Source organism: Thalassophryne amazonica, chromosome 6, assembly GCF_902500255.1.
Source record: "Thalassophryne amazonica chromosome 6, fThaAma1.1, whole genome shotgun sequence".
Taxonomy (NCBI): Eukaryota; Metazoa; Chordata; class Actinopteri; order Batrachoidiformes; family Batrachoididae; genus Thalassophryne; species Thalassophryne amazonica.
In genome coordinates, this window is record NC_047108.1 from 31277569 (window position 1) to 31297347 (window position 19779).

The window sequence follows — 19779 nt, forward strand, 5'->3', positions numbered from 1 at the left end:
CTTCTCCAATCAAGGCTGGTCTTTTCACACTTCCCTTCAAGAGTGATGTCTTTTCTTTTCCTAGACACCGAGTCCCCGTCAGCTAGAGTACTGACGGGGACTAGAAGGAGAGAGCATATCTCACCCATATTGGCCTCTCTTCATTGGCTTCCTGTTAATTCTAGAATAGAATTTAAAATTCTTCTTCTTACTTATAAGGTTTTGAATAATCAGGTCCCATCTTATCTTAGGGACCTCATAGTACCATATCACCCCAATAGAGCGCTTCGCTCTCAGACTGCAGGCTTACTTGTAGTTCCTAGGGTTTGTAAGAGTAGAATGGGAGGCAGAGCCTTCAGCTTTCAGGCTCCTCTCCTGTGGAACCAGCTCCCAATTCAGATCAGGGAGACAGACACCCTCTCTACTTTTAAGATTAGGCTTAAAACTTTCCTTTTTGCTAAAGCTTATAGTTAGGGCTGGATCAGGTGACCCTGAACCATCCCTTAGTTATGCTGCTATAGACGTAGACTGCTGGGGGGTTCCCATGATGCACTGTTTCTTTCTCTTTTTGCTCTGTATGCACCACTCTGCATTTAATCATTAGTGATCGATCTCTGCTCCCCTCCACAGCATGTCTTTTTCCTGGTTCTCTCCCTCAGCCCCAACCAGTCCCAGCAGAAGACTGCCCCTCCCTGAGCCTGGTTCTGCTGGAGGTTTCTTCCTGTTAAAAGGGAGTTTTTCCTTCCCACTGTAGCCAAGTGCTTGCTCACAGGGGGTCGTTTTGACCGTTGGGGTTTTACATAATTATTGTATGGCCTTGCCTTACAATATAAAGCGCCTTGGGGCAACTGTTTGTTGTGATTTGGCGCTATATAAAAAAATTGATTGATTGATTGATAGACATGAACACAGCTACACATTCGCTAAAAGTGATGAATCACCTAAACAGAATTTTCAGTTTTCAAATTGCCTTTTTGTTTTTTACAAATGAAAAAAAAAGAGACATATTTACAAGTACAGATTTATTTGTAAAACCCACCACGTTTCAGTAACTGTGGGTTATACCGACTAGCCAACCACTGAAGTGAGGAAACTAATATACCCATAATGCAATGCAGCATGTGTGTCTAAACACTAAAACCTTCAAAATTAGTGCATTACTTTAAAACATATAGCTGATATTTTCACTTTGTAAAATGACAGACGTGATGTTAATTTCAATAAGTTGGCCGGAAATAGTTTGTTTAAAATTATAACCATAAGTCAAAACTGTCTGCCTGTGTAAGACTCCAGTGAAATGACCGGCAGGCCTGTATGGCGTGAAGAGAAATTGTTTGTATTTTTCCCCTCTCTCCTTTCTCTCTGATCACCAGGTCTCTTTTGCTGAGAGAAAGCTGATCTGAGACAGAAGCGCTGACTCCTTGTTGTGTCAGTAGCTGCCGTGTACTGACGTCAATACTGAAAGTTATCAGTTCAGCTTTTATCTGTAACTTCTGCTAAATTTTTTTTAGGGATTTATCAGTTTAGCTTTACAAAGGTTAACTTTTCAGTTATCAGATTAACGGTTATCAAAGCTAACTTTTTGGTTAGCTATGCCGACCACTGGTCCTGAGGTCCAGGGTTGGGGAAATAATGACCAGCAGAATTACTACATCATGCAGTTTTCTGGTTCCTTGTCTAGGTTCGAGCACCTTTCCCTGATGCTCTAAAATTCCTATAAGCAGTCCCGATGACATTAAAATCTACCACAATCATTTAACAAGTGTCTTAAACACTGATTTTTTTTTTTTAGAATAAGATTCAGAAGGGTGATTCTGTGATCTCCTAAGGCCTAAGATAGAGATGAGGCCTGGGTTTGTGTTTCTTTCTCGCTCAGCTGTCTAAAGTGACAGTTGGGAGAAAAGTTAAGCAATAAAACATAGTGCAGCAATCCTGTCACATCTCAATCCAGACTGGAGACATTTCCCAAGCAAACACAAGAGGAACCAAAACACAAAAGGGACAGATACAGAGAAAGCATGCACACACATGCAGAGGCCTCCCACTGCCACCTGGGTGGCAGAATGTGGGGGAAACGCTGACAACAAATTGAACAGTTTTCCCTCACTCACAAAGGATGACCAAACAGTGGGGCTAAACAAGGGTATGGGCTCAGAACCAGTTGTAAAGTAGAGAGGGGAGGACAAGAGATGAGAAATGACCCTGCCTGGTCAATAGTTGGGTAGTTTGCACATAAGCATTAGGTCAGTGTTGGAACTCAGTCTTGAGGTGGAGTCAAGTGGGTGCCAGTAGTGACAGCATGAGGCTCAAACGACTGGAGGTTTATGACCATCTGCCACAAATTTGTATTAGAATTAGTAATATCTCTTACATCATAGATGCCTGTTAAACTGATGTGGTGATGCAAAGAAATTCTTTGTTTCAATGTGTGTTAAAAAACACACATTTGTGAACTTAGACACAGATCAGATCCAGCCCAATTTATAGGTATTTGGGATGGATGTAAAATGTGACACCCAGCCTGATCACAATGTATCCAGAAATGCAGTAGTACACTTCTGAAGTATCCAGTCATTATTTGTAGGTTAAATAAAAGAAGAAGAAAAATTAGTAAGTGTTGTAAGCCCTATACAGGCCCACGCTGAGGTTGAAAAGAAGCATTTGCTTTGATTCTGAACTGCATGTACACAGTACAGGGTTCTCCCTGCCAATCCATAACAGGGTACCACACCGTACTCGAAACTGTAGCCACCCTGTTTGTTGCTTGCAACCTATTACTGCTACTTGATGCCCTCTAATTTACATCTTATCTACAATAACAAGGGTCGGTAGTGCACTTCCATTGGCCAGTGTGTGGCATGACAACCAACCAGAATCTACTTTATTTCCACTGATCATTAGCAATGAGCATCAGTCTCACTTTGTGTAATAAGCTCAGTGTGGATAAAGCGATAACAACCAGCGTCTGTTATCACTCACTGTCACATTCAGTGCTGCAGTTTTAAAATTTTCACTCTTCTTTGTTTGAAATATGCACATAGTCTGTTTCTAATGAATGGTGGATATGACATACTTTTTAAAAACTTTTTCTTACATACTACTACTACTACTACTACTACTAATAATAATAATAATAATAATAATATAATAAAGACATGCAGGTTACATGAATTGGTGACTCTATGTTGCCTGTATTTTTAATGGGAGGATGACTGTGTTTTTGTCTATATGTGTCAGCCCTGCGACAGACAGGCAGCCTGCCCGGAGTGTAACCCACCTCTCACCCAGTGACCGCTGGGATATGCTATAGCCCCAGTGTGACCCCTAACTGGAATAGGCAGGTTTAGAAAATGGATAGATGGATGGATATTAACAATAAGAGTGAGATAATAGGAAACCGTAGTCTTGTTTTTTTTTTTTGGGGGGGGGGGGGGGGGCACTAAAGGGGTAACATATGACGCATATCACATAATTTCTCTACTTCTGGGGGAAAAAAACCCCACAGCATTTTCAATGGGTTTTGGGGCAAAATACACACAAACAAAGCGAAAATACAAAAAGAAAAAGTGACGATGTGGTAGGAAAGTGAACATGTGTTGCAGTTTGTTCATGACTTGGAGCACAAACTGACAGGACTTGAGGATGCATGGCACAGATTTTGGGAGGCCACAAAATGCAGACTTGAGGACAAAGTGTTGGAGGTAAAAAACAAAACAAACATCTTTATCGCTTAAACAGGCAGGGGTACGGTACACGGGAAGGCAGGCAGCAAAGCAGAGGTACAGATAAGTGCTAGGCAAAAACGTGGTTGAGAGACAGGCTGGGTTCAAAGGCACGGAGAGATACTCTATCATGGGCTGAGGCAAAAAAAGGCCTGGTAAACAAAGCAAGGTCGAAACACTATGAGGCAAAAACAAGACAAAGGCAAAAGGCTGGGATATGGATACAAGGATCGCAACGAACTGGCAGGGGAGTGGAGAAAGTGAAGGGCTTAAATACACAGCTGGAGTAATAAGAGTAACAAGGTGCACGTGTGAAAGAATGTTCTAGAAGGGAGGCGTGGTCAGGTGAATCCAAGAGAAGGGAAGAGATGCAAGAGAGAGGAGTGCTCAAAGCAGACAGAGACAAATGAATCGGGCAGGTGCAAGAGTGCGAGTGTATGAACGAAGCCAATAGAGACAAAGATGCGACAGACAGGTGCAAGAGTGTAAGTGAGAGAAATACAAACGGTGACCAAAATCCATGACAAATCGGATAACAAATTCAATACATGACTAAAGTCTAAAAGATAATAAAAATAACAAAGAAATCTATAGATAAACAGCTTAACTGTAGAACAGAAAACAAAACACAAGACAACCGTATGATGTGTACAACAATAGAATGAAACAACTAAAGACTACATAATAAGAAGCAGAAAATAAAACCAGAAACAAAAGCATAAACACAATGGAAAAACAATAACCGGACAGAAACTACAACTGAATAAATCTCATGACTAAGGTATGAAAAACAGAAAATAGAAAATAAATAGTAACAAAGCTAGAGACTGCACAATACTGAACAGAAAATAAATGATGAACTAAGAACAAAATGAATTACTAGAATATCAAACTGTGGAAAGGGGGAAATACAAGAAGTGACACCACCCCAAAGCTGAAACCTGACACAAACATGTTGAGGTGGTTTTGCAGGTGAGAGAACGTACTCTGGTTAGCTGTATAGGCTTATAGACACAACCTTTCCCATTTGCTTTGTCTTCCCTTCTCCACTGGGAACCGAAAAAAACTTTTTCCGACTGCTTTTGTGATTGCAGCCAAAAACAAAACAGTAAACCATTTGTCCTTGTGAACTTGTGCTGTGTATATATTGATTTTTTTGAATTTGAATTGAATTTATTAGGCACCAATGCTTACAAAAAACAAACAAACAAACAAAAAAAAACAAACTCATTGCAGACCACAAAATAAAAAAAAACAAAAAAAAAAACAACAACAAACAAAAAAAAAAAAACCCCAAAACAAAACAAAAGTTACAGGAAAGAAAGAACAAGAAAACAATGAACATGGTGCCCAAAAGATGTAGGCAGAAGCAACGCTTATCAATGCCTACACCCACTCGTACAGTCAAATCAACCCAAGCTAAGTGCCAGTTCATACACGTTCATTTCCAACAAAGTCTGACCAGTAGTAGCACATAACTACAGCTGAGGGAAGTGAGTATTTCACAACAGCTCTAGTTACCCCGGTACATATCCAACAGTAAGAATTCAAATGAAGCAGATTCATCATACAAATCAAATCAAATCAAATCAATTTTATTTATATAGTGCCAAATCACAACAAACAGTTGCCCCAAGGCGCTTTATATTGTAAGGCAAAGCCATACAATAATTACGGAAAAATCCCAACGGTCAAAACGACCCCCTGTGAGCAAGCACTTGGCGACAGTGGGAAGGAAAAACTGGAAGAACAGGAAGAAACCTCCAGCAGAACCAGGCTCAAGGAGGGGCAGTCTTCTGCTGGGACTGGTTGGGGCTGAGGGAGAGAACCAGGAAAAGACATGCTGTGGAGGGAGCAGAGATCAATCACTAATGATTAAATGCAGAGTGGTGCATACAGAGCAAAAAGAGAAAGAAACACTCAGTGCATCATGGGAAACCCCCCAGCAGTCTAAGTCTATAGCAGCATAACTAAGGGATGGTTCAGGGTCACCGGATCTAGCCCTAGCTATAAGCTTTAGCAAAAAGGAAAGTTTTAAGCCTAATCTTAAAAGTAGAGAGGGTGTCTGTCTCCCTGATACGAATTGGGAGCTGGTTCCACAGGAGAGGAGCCTGAAAACTGAAGGCTCTGCCTCCCATTCTACTCTTACAAACCCTAGGAACTACAAGTAAGCCTGCAGTCTGAGAGTGAAGTGCTCTATTGGGGTCATATGGTACTATGAGGTCCCTAAGATAAGATGGGACCTGATTATTCAAAACCTTATAAGTAAGAAGAAGAATTTTAAATTCTATTCTAGAATTAACAGGAAGCCAATGAAGAGAGGCCAATATGGGTGAAATATGCTGTCTCCTTCTAGTCCCTGTCAGTACTCGAGCTGCAGCATTTTGAATTAACTGAAGGCTTTTCAGGGAACTTTTAGGACAACCTGATAATAATGAATTACATTAGTCCAGCCTAGAGGAAATAAATGCATGAATTAGTTTTTCAGCATCACTCTGAGACAAGACCTTTCTAATTTTAGAGATATTGCGCAAATGCAAAAAAGCAGTCCTACATATTTGTTTAATATGCGCATTGAATGACATATCCTGATCAAAAATGACTCCAAGATTTCTCACAGTATTACTAGAGGTCAGGGTAATGCCATCCAGAGTAAGGATCTGGTTAGACACCATGTTTCTAAGATTTGTGGGGCCAAGTACAATAACTTCAGTTTTATCTGAGTTTAAAAGCAGGAAATTAGAGGTCATCCATGTCTTTATGTCTGTAAGACAATCCTGCAGTTTAGCTAATTGGTGTGTGTCCTCTGGCTTCATGGATAGATAAAGCTGGGTATCATCTGCGTAACAATGAAAGTTTAAGCAATGCTGTCTAATAATACTGCGTAAGGGAAGCATGTATAAAGTGAATAAAATTGGTCCTAGCACAGAACCTTGTGGAACTCCATAATTAACCTTAGTCTGTGAAGAAGATTCCCCATTTACATGAACAAATTGTAATCTATTAGATAAATATGATTCAAACCACCGCAGCGCAGTGCCTTTAATATCTATGGCATGCTCTAATCTCTGTAATAAAATTTTATGGTCAACAGTATCAAAAGCAGCACTGAGGTCTAACAGAACAAGCACAGAGATGAGTCCACTGTCTGAGGCCATAAGAAGATCATTTGTAACCTTCACTAATACTGTTTCTGTACTATGATGAATTCTAAACCCTGACTGAAACTCTTCAAATAGACCATTCCTCTGCAGATGATCAGTTAGCTGTTTTACAACTACCTTTTCAAGAATTTCTGAGAGAAAAGGAAGGTTGGAGATTGGCCTATAATTAGCTAAGATAGCTGGGTCAAGTGATGGCTTTTTAAGTAATGGTTTAATTACTGCCACCTTAAAAGCCTGTGGTACATAGCCAACTAATAAAGATAGATTGATCATATTTAAGATCGAAGCATTAATTAATGGTAGGGCTTCCTTGAGCAGCCTGGTAGGAATGGGGTCTAATAGACATGTTCATGGTTTGGAGGAAGTGACTAATGAAAGTAACTCAGACAGAACAATCGGAGAGAAAGAGTCTAACCAAATACCTGCATCGCTGAAAGCAGCCAAAGAGAACAATATGTCTTTGGGATGGTTATAAGAATAATTCTCTAATAGTTAAAATTTTATTAGCAAAGAAAGTCATGAAGTCATTACTAGTTAAAGTTAAAGGAATACTCGGCTCAATAGAGCTCTGACTCTTTGTCAGCCTGGCTACAGTGCTAAAAAGAAACCTGGGGTTGTTCTTATTTTCTTCAATTAGTGATGAGTAGTAAGATGTCCTAGCTTTACGGAGGGCTTTTTTATAGAGCAACAGACTCTTTTTCCAGGCTAAGTGAAGATCTTCTAAATCAGTGAGATGCCATTTCCTCTCCAACTTATGGGTTATCTGCTTCAAGCTGTGAGTTTGTGAGTTATACCACGGAGTCAGGCACTTCTGATTTAAGGCTCTCTTTTTCAGAGGAGCTACAGCATCCAAAGTTGTCCTCAGTGAGGATATAAAACTACTGACGAGATAATCTATCTCACTCACAGAGTTTAGGTAGCTACTCTGCCCTGTGTTGGTATATGGTATTGGAGAACATAAAGAAGGAATCATATCCTTAAACCTAGTTACAGCGCTTTCTGAAAGACTTCTACTGTAATGAAACTTATTCCCCACTGCTGGGTAGTCCATCAGAGTAAATGTAAATGTTATTAAGAAATGATCAGACAGAAGGGGGTTTTCAGGGAATACTGTTAAGTCTTCAATTTCCATACCATAAGTCAGAACAAGATCTAAGGTATGATTAAAGTGGTGGGTGGACTCATTTACATTTTGAGCAAAGCCAATCGAGTCTAACAATAGATTAAATGCAGTGTTGAGGCTGTCATTCTCAGCATCTGTGTGGATGTTAAAATCGCCCACTATAATTATCTTATCTGAGCTAAGCACTAAGTCAGAGAAAAGGTCCGAAAATTCACAGAGAAACTCACAGTAATGACCAGGTGGACGATAGATAACAACAAATAAAAGTGGTACATACACTGGTAAATACAACACAACTCAACGTTTTCCATCAGATACATATCCAGTGAGCACCATTTCTTTGTATAAATATTTAAACTGGTTGATATTTGGACATCGTTTGAGTTTCTCAGGTAGCTTATTCCATTTTTGTGGGCCACAAATAAAGACACAGAAGCATTTCCTGGTCGCCCTAGTGTCAGCAATTTTAAAATAATACAAACCCCTTAAATTATATATTCTCTTTGCTTAAAATATCCTTGAATTCTAAATGGTACTTGCTTATTTTTCACTTTATACATCAATTGACCAGTCTTAAATGAAATCATGTCACAGAGTTTTAAAATCTTTGATTTATTGAACAATGGGTTAGTATGATCCCGATAGCCTGCATTATGAATTATTCTTAATGCTTTTTTTTGGAGGATGAATAATGGTTGCACTGTAGTTTTATAGTTATTGCCCCCACACTTCAGCAGAGTAAGTCAAGTAAGGTGCAATCAATGTGCAATACAGTGTATGTAGTGATTTACCATCAAGAATGTGCTTTGCCCTATTTAATATTGCAATACTTTTTGATACTTTCTTTTGAATATGTTGAATATGAGCTTTCCAGTTGATACTATCATCGATGATCACACCTAAGAACTTGTTCTCTTTGACACATACTATGTTTACCCCCTATATGTTTAACTGTATTTCCAAATAACATTATTTTAGTTTTAGACCAATTTAATGACAATTTGTTCTTATCAAACCATCTCTTCAACTTTATCATTCCAGATCCCAAATCAACTAATAACTGTTGCAATTGTTGTGTCTTCTGCAAAGAGAACTGCTTTAAACACACCTGAGACTTTACATAAATCATTGATATACAATATAAATAATTTTGGTGCCAACACAGAACCCTGAGGAACCCCACAAATGATGTCCAGGTAGGAAGAAGAGCAGTCTCCAAGTTTAACTAACTGTTTCTGGTTTTGTAAATAGCTTTTAATCCAATTCAAAGCACTCCTCTGATCCCATAAAGCTCCATCTTTTGAAATAATATGTTGTGACTGATTGTGTCAAAAGCCTTTTTTAAGTCAACAAATAATCCTACCACATGTGTATTAATCTCTTCTATTGCATTGAACAAAGCCAGTGCTGTGGACCTTTTTGCTCTAAACCCGTTGACTATCATTAAGCAAGTTGTGTCGTTCACTAAATTTATCCAATCTGTTATTGTAAAGTTTTTCCAATATCTTTGAAAGTTGTGACAATAAAGACACAGGCCTATAGTGTTATTATGTATTATGTAGGCCTAAGATGCTTGTCACCAGATTTGAATAAAGGTATCATTTTTGCTACTTTCGTACCATTTGGGACAATTACAGTTTGAAATGATTTATTAAATATATATGTTAATGGTTTAGCAATTTCTGTAATTATTTGCTTTACTAAGGACATATGTACATCATTATGATCAGTTGACTTTTTGCTTTTACATGTATTGACTACCTTAATAATTTCCCTCTCATCAACTGGGCCAAGAAGCATTGTATATGGATTTCTGTCAATTAATTTCTGATTTTCTCATGGGCTGTGTGGAATGTTAGCTGTCAAATCTGTCCCAACATTAGCAAAAAATTTATTGAAACTGTTCACAACTTGGTTCATGTTGTATTCATCCTTGTTGTTATAAGTAAAGTATTTTGGGTAGTTCTTTGCCTTTGGTTTATTTGCTATAATGCTATTCGGTATTTTCCATGTTTCCTTTATGTTATTTTTATTATCGTTTAGTATTTTTGCAAAGTATGATTTTTGCTGGTAGTAGTAGTTTGCTGGTAGTCAAAATATTGAAAAGTGTGCACGTCACACAAAACACTTCAAAAACAAGGTTTCAAAACCTAAACAAGAGCAGGCTACTCACTAGGTGTTCACAGGAAACAGTTATTTATTTCTATATGTATTTATTTATTTTCATTGTTACATGGTTTTATCTTTTCTGTTGTGTTTTGTTTCATTAGGTTCTTTTTGTCTCTTTCTCTAAAATTGTATTGTAACATTATTAGTTATTATTGACTATTATTGCTATTATGTAGACTACTGTTGTTGCTATAATATATGAATAAAAAAAAATAAAAAAAATTACAATTTGACTCTTTTACTACAACGAACGATGAGCCATTAATTATACAGAAAACAAATCAACACAAACGTGCTGATGCAAACAGCTTAATGTTAACTTTAACATTGAAAATGCCATAGACATGCTAACGCATTAGCATCGGTCCTGTTTTTAAGTTATAAAATACATCTATCAACTGTTTCAGAAGACCATAATAGGTCGGTTTAACATAAAAATATTTCACAGACATATGCTCTTCAGGGTTTTAGCGGGAAAAAATTAGGATAAAGTGAAATAAGATCCACGAATCATAGATTGAAGCACTGCTTCGACCTGCGAATCACTGCTTCAATTGGTTCAAGGTTCAAAGCAAAGCCGCGCTGCAGAACAGTTGATTACAGACCTGCTGCAGGTCTGTAATCAATGTAGAGAAATGATCATTTTCCTGACAAACACCCTTCAAGTGCGCAACTGCAAAAAAGCCTATCGGATATGCCTCATGACAAATCGGCCTGACTTTGTTGCAGTCACTAGTAATCAGTGGTGTCTCTGGGTGAAAACACGACTTTTTCCGTGTGTGTTTGTGTGTTTTTTTGTTTGGTTTTTTGTAATGAGTAACGGCATGGCGCATGGAAAATGTATCGGAGGAGAAGTATGCAATTAAGGTCAGAAATGTAGTGAAGTAAAACTGAAAGTAAGCTGAATTTAAAAAACTCAAGTAAAGTACAAAGTCTCCCAAAACATACTTAAGTACAGTACTGAAGTATTTTTACTTCATTACTATACAACACTGGACCAGGGGAGAACAAACACACAGTCAACTTCATAGTAGAAGTTTGTGATGTGACCTTTGTGTAATAGCAGACAAAAATTGCTTTGAGATGAAGACAAACAAAATGCATAGACCATTTTGTATATACTGTTCAAAATGTGCATTTGTGTTTATTGTTTTAACCTTTTTGTTGTACAGTCTTTCACACAAGACCCTAAACTACCTGTATAAAGTGTCAAAATAGTTGTTTATTATAGTTTGATGTGTGTTTTGAATAAATGTGTGTGGAAATTATTTTCCGCTTTACTTTTGCCTTTCTTATTTGTGATTGTAAACCTGTATTACACTTATAAAACACAACTATAGCATATATATTTTGAAAGTACAGGTTGTCCTGAAAAAAAGAGACATAAAACTTGGTTGTGGGATGCAGGGAGAGGTGTTAACAGCAATAATAAAACATTTATGCCAGGTGAGTGAACTGTCCAAAAATGCCCTCGGACCCCAGAAGGTTAACCACTGAATCTGAAACATGATGGTAGATGCGTGAAACGACATAGAATAAGTCTCTTTGCCAAAGGTTATTGCATGTGACGTCAGTGACCCTATGGCCATGGCGGAGGTTTGCGCTATGACTGTCCGAGTGCTTCTAGTTATTATTTACACTGTACTGTATAATTGGACAGTTTTTGTTGTATATATCAAGGAATATATTTTCAAATTCGGCATATGCTAAATTAGTATCATGCACTGCATAAATAGAATTCCAATCCTGCAGACGTAAATCATTTTTTAAGGCAGTAACAGTTTCTTCAGTTTGCAGTCGTGTACGATATTGTATTTTCTCATCACATTTCTTGATTCATTTTAGATCAATTACTATAAAAATTGGTAGGTGGTCACTCATATCATTGATCAATAATCCACTTGATGTTTTGGTATCAATATCATTTGTAAATATATTATCAATGAGAGTAGCTGACTGAGAAATTATTCTTGAAGGCCTAGTAATTTTTGGATACAAATTTAAGCTGTACAAGGTATTAATGAAATCCTCTGTCACTTTATGTTGATATGGATTTAAGAGATCAATATTTATATCACCGCAGACAAATACACACTTATTATTCATCTGTGAAAAATGCTTCACTATCCAATTTTGAAATTCTTCAATTTTAGAGCCAGGAGCTCTATATATGCAGCTAATAATTATATTTGTACCTTTTTCCATACCTATTTAAATTGTAATACATTCCAAAACATTATCCACGGCCATTGTCATTTGATCTTTAATTTCTTATTTAAGCCTTTTATCAAGAGTTTATGATTTTTACCAAGAGCCTTTTATACACTCAACAAAAATATAAATGCAACACTTTTGGTTTTGCTCCCATTTTGTATGAGATGAACTCAAAGATCTAAATCTTTTTCCACATACACAATATCACCATTTCTCTCAAATATTGTTCACAAACCAGTCTAAATCTGTAATAGTGAGCACTTCTCCTTTGCTGAGATAATCCATCCCACCTCACAGGTGTGCCATATCAAGATGCTGATTAGACACCATGATTAGTGCACAGGTGTGCCTTAGACTGCCCACAATAAAAGGCCACTCTGAAAGGTGCAGTTTTATCACACAGCACAATGCCACAGATGTCGCAAGATTTGAGGGAGCGTGCAGTTGGCATGCTGACAGCAGGAATGTCAACCAGAGCTGTTGCTCGTGTATTGAATGTCCATGTCTCTACCATAAGCTGTCTCCAAAGTCGTTTCAGAGAATTTGGCAGTACATCCAACCAGCCTCACAACCGCAGACCACGTGTAACCACACCAGCCCAGGACCTCCACATCCAGCATGTTCACCTCCAAGATCGTCTGAGACCAGACACTCGGACAGCTGCTGAAACAATCAGTTTGCATAACCAAAGAATTTCTGCACAAACTGTCAGAAACCATCTCAGGGAAGCTCATCTGCATGCTCGTCATCCTCATCGGGGTCTCGACCTGACTCCAGTTTGTCATCGTAACCGACTTGAGTGGGCAAATGCTCACATTCGCTGGCGTTTGGCATGTTGGAGAGGTGTTCTCTTCACGGATGATGCGAAGGAGATGTGTTGCACTGCATGAGGCAAATGGTGGTCACACTAGATACTGACTGGTATCCCCCCCCCAATAAAACAAAACTGCACCTTTCAGAGTGGCCTTTTATTGTGGGCAGTCCAAGGCACACCTGTGCACTAATCATGGTGTCTAATCAGCATCTTGGTATGGCACACCTGTGAGGTGGGATGGATTATCTCAGCAAAGGAGAAGTGCTCACTATCACAGATTTAGACTGGTTTGTGAACAATATTTGACGGAAATGGTGATATTGTGTATGTGGAAAAAGTTTTAGATCTTTGAGTTCATCTCATACAAAATGGGAGCAAAACCAAAAGTGTTGCGTTTATATTTTTGTTGAGTATATATTGCACAATTGAGCAGAGGTCCCTGTAAGTGGTCAAATCACGGGATATCATGCAGGGTTCAAACGAGACTGCAGTGCCCTATTAATGCATTTTTAACAACTAAAACGTTTGATCAATATTATTCTGTGCTCAATACCATCCCCTCCATAGTGAAATATTCTTGTATGACTACTTCATTCATTACATCATAACATTGAGCACCTCAGGTTTCACACTCGGAACATATGCGGCTCACTTTTATTTATACCTGCTCATTAAAATTCCTGGGGAGAACCCTAGGGTACATGTGCTGTTCTATGACTGAGACTATGTTTTTACAACGGTTTCAAGAATGGAAACAGTGGCACTTTGCCAGAATGCAACAGTAGTTGTCAAGAGCTTTGATATAAAAACCTGTGAAGGTGCAGCGTCAGAGGTAAAGAGCTGAAACAAATTCATTTTTTCAGAGCGAGCGATGGATTGTAGTAGTGGTGGGCATGGGGGTTGGAGGAGGGGTAGTAATACAGTAATGCAGCTCCGATTCTGCTTTCATTGTTTAAGCTTATATGTAAAATTCTCTTTGTGGAGGAGGTGTGGATCAGGATGCCATCTGTGACAGCAACATCTGCAAAGCATCAGTAACGCAGAGCGACAGCAAGTGAAAATAACTGTGTGAGGAGCTGTTGATGTATTTAGGTGCCATAGAAGCAGACTGCCCCAGACATGCCAGGACAGACAGACATGCTACACAACTGAGCAGAACAAAACTAGTACAGGGCAAACAAGTTAAAGGAATGAATGACAAGAATTGTGTAATAGAACTGCAGAAGGCCATCACAGATAGAGGAACGGAAAGGTCCCTGCCATTCAATTGTGTTTGCATGTCAAAATAAATGCTGGTGCCTCTCCTTTAAAATCTGTCTCTGCCTTCTAAGTCAAAATATTGTCAGTGCCTTTTGTAAAATATATTAAAAAGATCAGAGACCACAAAAGAAGTTACAAATATGCCTTACTAAGCTTGACAAAAGTTTACAGCTGATCATTAAAAAAAGGCATGTCATAGTAATGGCTTCCTCCTTGGTGGACAGATTTTCTAACTTCTTAGTTTAATAGATTTTAAGCCATAAACCTCTGTAAATTTGAGGGCGTGTTGACCCCCAAAATGTGAATCTGCTGCAAATTGTGAATTATCTGCAAACCATTAATGAAAACGTACACAAACATGAATATCTGCGAACTGTTCATAATTTTGTTGCAAACCATGAATAAAATATCCCATAAAACGTGAACGCAGGTCTCGCAAAATGTAAGTTGCCAAACATGAATATTATTCATGATATATATTTTCTTACTGTTTAAGTAGTTTGCGGATTCCAGTTTAAAGAGCAGTTACTTCAGGAAATTTTCCTCGCAAACCCTATCTCTGAAAAAATGTTTTTTTTGGGGGGGGTCCACTACACGCGGTCATGCAGGGACGTGAACCCAGAGCGGGCTCTCACTTCTGTTGTCAAGCGCCCGGCCCCACTGGGCGTGACCTGCTCTGGGGACAGTGGCAGGTGGGGAGTTTGGCTAGGGTGGTACATATGTCTTTCTGACTCTTTGGGTTTTAACCAGGAGGTGTCCGAAACGTTACCACGGGGATAACTGGCTTGTGGCGGCCAAAGGTTCATAGCAGGGTCACTTTTTGATCCTTTGATGTCGATTCTTCCTATCATCATGAAGGAAAATTCACCAAGTGCTGGATTGTTCACCCTATAATAGGGAATGTGCCTGTGAGACACCTTGACACTTGCATCAATTTGATCCCCACACTGCCGCGCACCAACTTTGTCCTGCTTGACACCACGCGATATAAAATCATCATTTAGTAGCCGATGACGCATTTGCTCTCAGAACTTGAAACCATTCTCTCATTGCTCTCAGAGTCACAGAAAAATTATCTACAGCTGCACATTGTCTTGTACGTATCGTGCAGTGGAGAACAAATCTGGAATCTTGTCTCAAAGATAATTATTTATAATATATATAATTGATTGGTAAAACAGGTGTATTTTCATTCCTTCTTATGAGTTAGATAATGTATCTGTAAACTTATGTTTATTATAGATGTAACGTTCTCATAGTCTCAATTTCAAATTCAGATGTCCTGTGTGCAATGACATGCAGTGTTTTCAAACAGGTTGCACAATGTTCACAAAATTAATACCGGCCAGACGTTTTGAACATTTTGAAATTTTCTTTGCACACTGGCATGCAGCCGTGCACAGTTTACGCAGTGCGGAGCTCTGTGGTGCAATGAAAGTGAGAAGTGCGCAGTCATAATCCCACAGATAGTAGCTTCACACCATTGGCTCCTCAGCAAAGCACATATACCAAATCTTGAAGAAATTCATGTTTTGCAACTTAAGTATTTCAAGACCTGTGTTCACGTTTCGGGAGATATTTTTTTCAGTGTTCACGATTTGCAATTCACAGTTTGCAGATAATTCACGATTTGCAGCTGATTCACATTTTGGGGGTTAACAGGGCGTGGTCACTTGAGTGACAGTGGCTGAGGCTCCTTTCATCTTTAGCTCATTGTCCACTTGATGTGGCTGGTAGTCGGGGTTGGGAGGGTTACTTTAAAAATGTATTCTGATACAGTTACTAGTTACCTGTTGAAAAATGTAATCAGTAACGTAATCCAAGTACCATAATATTAAAGTAATGTAATTTGATTACTTTCAATTACTTCTGGATTACTCCAATATGAAATATGCTAATACAAACAAAAGAAACTAAATATAAATAGTCTTGACCACATAGTACAGTTTATTAAGCAAAAATAAAACTCTTTCTTTTACATGGCATGTTCTGTTTTACTTCACATTATGAATTAAGAGCACCCACAATATTGTTTTAAACACACCCAGTGTTCACCTGCTACATTTTCAACAAAAAATGCCAAACAAATGAAGGATAATGAAAACTTAGACGGTGTGCGGATGAATTTGTAATTAAAAGTGACTTGCAGAACAATATACAAAACAAAAAAAAGTCTGCTACTTGTTCAGTAAAATTATCGTACTTTAGTCTTTCACGTAGCATTTGCACCATGTTTAACATACCAGTCCACTTATTGAACTTTCAAAATAAGAACAACAGCATAATGCAAACTGTTGTGTGTTGGGGGTTTGGCTGGACATTTTGGTGCTGTTTTCTTTTCTTTGCTCTCCAGGTGGTATGCAAACTTTTTTTTCTGTGGAGAAGGTGCTGACGGAAGAGTCCTTCACCCTCATCAGAACTATTGGCTGCACCTGTGGAGGATGTTCACGTGCAGGCCTAACAACTTGCAGCACCTGTGGATGATGCTCACGTGCAGACTTAAAGACTTTCAGCTGAAGCAGATAATGAGATGGCGTTCTGCATTTAAGCCATGAGTGATTTGAGCAGAATTGCCGGGAACTCGACCTTGTGATGTTCGGTTGTGAGACGCTGAGGACCGCGCCAGGGTTTGACACATCGTGCCTGTGAAGGAGGACGGGTGAGGGACACATGCTGTCAGCACACATCAGAGGTGATTATCGTGTGAATAATCGTTAATAGTAATTTGGCGTTTTGTTACGCAGTATATTTGAACATTGATGAGAATTGTGCAGTTTGGTTCTCACTGCCGTGGCGTACGGATTGATGATCCTCCACCTGTTGTGAGAAGCTGCTCATTTACATAAAGCTTAAATTCAGACCTGAATGTGTTGCTGATAGTGCGTGCCTCTGAAGGATATTTGTTGTAGCTCTGTTGACTTACCTCACCTTTTCCATCCTTCACAGAGTCAGTTTGTCGTATCCACCTGGGGGGTGTTCGGCGGTGAATCTGAGTCCAGAAGTGCCGGGCTTTGATCCATTTGGGCGCTGGAGAGCGCGCCGTCCTTCACCTTGCCAGACAGCTGAATATTTATGTTGTACACGAATTATTGCACATGAGGGGAATAAATTTGTTTCTTGGAACCGCTTTCTGGTTATTTAGCGCTGGGCCATTGTCAGATGCTGGTTCGGTTCTCTGACCCACGTCAGCACATAACACAAACCATTAAGTAAATACTGTCAGTAAGGAGGCGTGGTCTCCATTTTAATTCCGGGCAAGTTAGTGATTTGCGTGCATAGAACAGGACAAGTTTTAATGTGCCCAGCTGTTAAACAATTTCTCGGATACTCACTCAACTGAAAGCCATCGAAAACCGCCTGAATATTATGAATGGTTATCAACACGGAGGTGTTTTGCTGTGGCGCTGCGCCATGAGCGGCTGGGTGCCGACGCGCGAATCCGTCCGCACATCTTTCATTACAAAATCTCCTTTAACAGTGGAATGTCCGGATAAACTGCTGATCCCGACCTCTTCTGAAACTTCTCTGCTCTCTCACGACGTCCTGGGTCAACAGAGGCTTAAATTTGGAAGTTTTCAGCTCAAAACAGGCTGACGACGGCGGCTCGGGGCGCGGCTCGGGGTGCGGCGCGCTGTCCAGCGCCATGGACTGTCCTTAAAGTGATAGTAACATTCCTTAATCTCTCATCAGCCGTTAAAATTTTCACTGAAAACCGTCTGAATTTCTCGAATGGTGTCCACTTGGATGTGCCTTACAGTTTCTGAAAAACTTTTGATTAAGCAAAGCGCCAGTCTCTCAGGAAGTTCTCAGACAAAGGAATTCCAACAGGAGGGGTGGACCAGTGCTCACTCAAAGCCTGCCCACAGGCAAATGATGCAACCGACATGCGTGAAAAAACTCACGCATGCGCACGGGGGGTTCAAGCTTGTCTGACGCAATCACACGATTCAAATCCATATAGTTTTTGAAAAAAATAATAAGGTCGGATACTTTTCTAATAGAACTCGTATACCTGTAATCTGAATATGTCGTTTTTTCTGTAACTATAGCGGAATACAGTTACCTTTTTTTTGTATCCTAATTACATAACGCCGTTACATGTATTCCGTTACTCCCCAAGCCTGCTGGTAGTGGAGACTGTGTGTGTGTTGTTTTGGAGCATTTTATTGCAAACACCAGCAATAATACGGCTTGTTCTACAGTGAACTGTCCTAACGGATCATATAAGACGTCTCTGTTGCAATATTCGCGCTGAGTGAAAAACGCTTGTTGGATTTAATGTTGTATGCTAACAGTGTTAGCACTTTTAGCTTCACCCGTTAGGTCTACTTAATGCACAATTACTGAGAAAATGCCCAACTCTTAACTTTTCATGTCCACAACAAAGTAAACTGTTAGGAGAGCCAGCATGCAGCCTACAAAAATATGATTTAATAACAACCTGGTCTCACTGCAAGTCATCATTCAGCAGCAAAAATATACATTAATCTACTGGTTCGTGATATTGTGACGAAAAGCGCCTCATTTTCGTCACGGCAGCACAAATTCATTCTAATTCATTCCGTGATGGCTGCATGAAATTAAAAGAGAAGCGGGGGGTGGGGGGTGGGGGGTGGTTATGGTTACCCTTAGCAAAAAGAAGTTTATTCAAGTGTACTATGAGTATACTTATTTTTTACTAAAATTGAGGAAGTATACTTGAAGGTGACTTTTTATAAACTATATTTTATATACTTAAGAATAGTATGCCGAAGTATACTTGGCTTATACTGAGAGGTATAAACAAAAGTCTAAGTCTAAGTACATTAATACTAAGACTTACACGTATACCTTAATACTAAAACTTATACTTATACTTTACTCTATTGATCCAGGACATCGTGAGAGAACAGAGAAGTTTCAGAAGAAGTCGGTTTCAGCATTTTATCCGGATATTCCACTGTTAAAGGAGATGTTTTTAATGAAAGACGTGCGGGCGGATTGCAGCGTCGGCTCGCAGCCGCCGCGAAGCTCCACCACAGGAAAAACACCTCTGTTGGAAGCCTTAAGGACAAGTTGGAACACGTCCAGCTGTTAAACAATTTCTCATATACTCACTCCACTGAAAGCCATCAAAAGCTGCCTGGATTTTACAAATGGTTATCAACACGGAGGTGTTTTTCCTGTGCCGCCGCACCGCGCCAAAATCTCCTTTAACAGTGGAATATCCGAATAAAATGCTGAAACAGACTTCTTCTGAAACTTCTCTGTTCTCTCACAACGTCCTGGATCAATAGAGCCTGAAATGTGGAGGTTTTCAGCTTGAAACAGGCTGATGACGCCGCCTGAGAGCGC